The sequence below is a fragment of the Loa loa genome (assembly GCF_000183805.2).
Source record: "Loa loa unplaced genomic scaffold supercont3.586, whole genome shotgun sequence".
Taxonomy (NCBI): domain Eukaryota; kingdom Metazoa; phylum Nematoda; class Chromadorea; order Rhabditida; family Onchocercidae; genus Loa; species Loa loa.
In genome coordinates, this window is record NW_018108766.1 from 1 (window position 1) to 2,018 (window position 2,018).

Consider the following 2,018-nt stretch of genomic DNA (forward strand, 5'->3'; position numbering starts at 1 on the left):
TGATACGGTAGCAATCATTTGATTGATACAAAATCATATAGATGATCATTGATACGGTAACAATCATTTGATTGATCAAAATCATATAGATGATCATTGATAGGGTAACAATCATTTGATTGTTTTTTGGAATAAAATAAAATCTATCGAGACGTACAATAATAGAATGATAATAAGTAAGTAATAATATTCCGTAATAGTCTCTCATATTTTTATCAATGATACTTAGCATAAATATGATACGAAATGATTGTGATATTTAGAGCATATTTATAGTGTATTCGTTAAATTGATAAAATGAAAGAAAAAAAGAAAAGAAAATAGGTCACAAAAAGTTTAACCTTTATTTATTTCCTAGCTAACAGTATTTTCTGGTTGGTTAAATTGGCGAGAAATAACAATAATTCCAGACATTCCGAATCTTTGTTATTGTATAGCAAAAGCTAATTGAATAAACCAAAAAAAAAAATAAAAATAAAAATACAGGCAATTAAGATAATTTTTCTGGAAAACTCTATTGTCTATTTTCTTGTTTTAATTAAGATTTACCTATGCTAGGCTATTTTTCCCGATTGATTCAATAGGGATTGTCTGAATTGTATCAAAAAAACTCATTCATTGTACTTACAATAATTCTTGATTACTGTTACTATTGTGATCATCATCATCATCATCATCATCATCATTTTGCTTTTTCTAATTCATTGACGAAAAATTTTAAATGATCCAGCTAGAATTCGTAGATTCAAAATCGATTTTAATCAAAATTTGAACCATAAATATCATATTTTTAGCAAAATTAATTAGCTAATAGAATGATCGTTTTTATCGATAAGTAATTTAAATTCTAACAAAATTCTTCAGCTTCTTATACCATGTAAAAAAGAGAGAGAAGAGGGAGAGAGAGAGAGAGAGAAGGAGGAGGAGAAAAAAAAAATGAACCAAATGTTTCTCCGGAAATTTCTTAAATCATATCCCATCATTATTATCATTATCGAATATTAATTAATTTTCTTAATTTGATATTTTTACTCTTTCTTATTCAGTTTTCATATCCTTTTTCATCATCTACTCAAGAAAGACTTCATCATCTGGACATTCTTTATGAATAATTTTCCCAAAGGTTCCTTGAATTTTGTCTTTATTAAATAAAATATCGAAGAATACCTACGCTTTCAAACTATTGAAGTAGATTACGGTAGCGTCAAAAACCTCCCATTATGGCGTAATAATAAAATTCCTTAATTCTCCTATTTATACAAAAAAAAGATAATAACAATAAAATTATCATTGAAGACTTAATCATTACGTGGATTCAATTGAACAAATCATTTTGTTGATAATAACTGATAAAGTGATTGCGTTTAATTTGATGAAATAATCATTATAATAAGCGTAGGATGATAAAATACTTTTCCGAAATTTAATTTTTGATATAAAATTAATAAGATTATTCACAAAATTGATTGATTTGGTTATATTGAAAAATTTTTTACCTTAAAGTATAAATGAATAAGCAAAAAAAAATTCACAGTATTATTACCTAAATTTTATTATTATAAAAGTAAGACAAAAAGAATTTATTGTTCGAGCAAATTTCATTATTTACTGTAAAAGTAAATTTCATTATTATGAATGTAAAAAAGAAAGACTTAGAAATTTATTGTTTGAGCATTTTGAAAAAAAAAACGAAAAAAATGAGTTGAAGCAATTTCAACAATAATAATCATATATGTATTTATGAAATAACAACTAATTATGCATCTAATTACCGGTATAGATAGAAAATGAAAGATGAGAGGAAGCGAAAGCGATGAAAAAATAATATTGGATAGAAAAAGATGAGGCGGAAATCATTAGTTAATTAATTAGGAGGAAAAATTTGATGGAGGTAAGAAAGGCAGGATAGTGAAAATTGAATTGATTATATATATATATATATATATATATATATATATATATATATATATATATATATATATATATATATATATATATATATATATATATATATATAT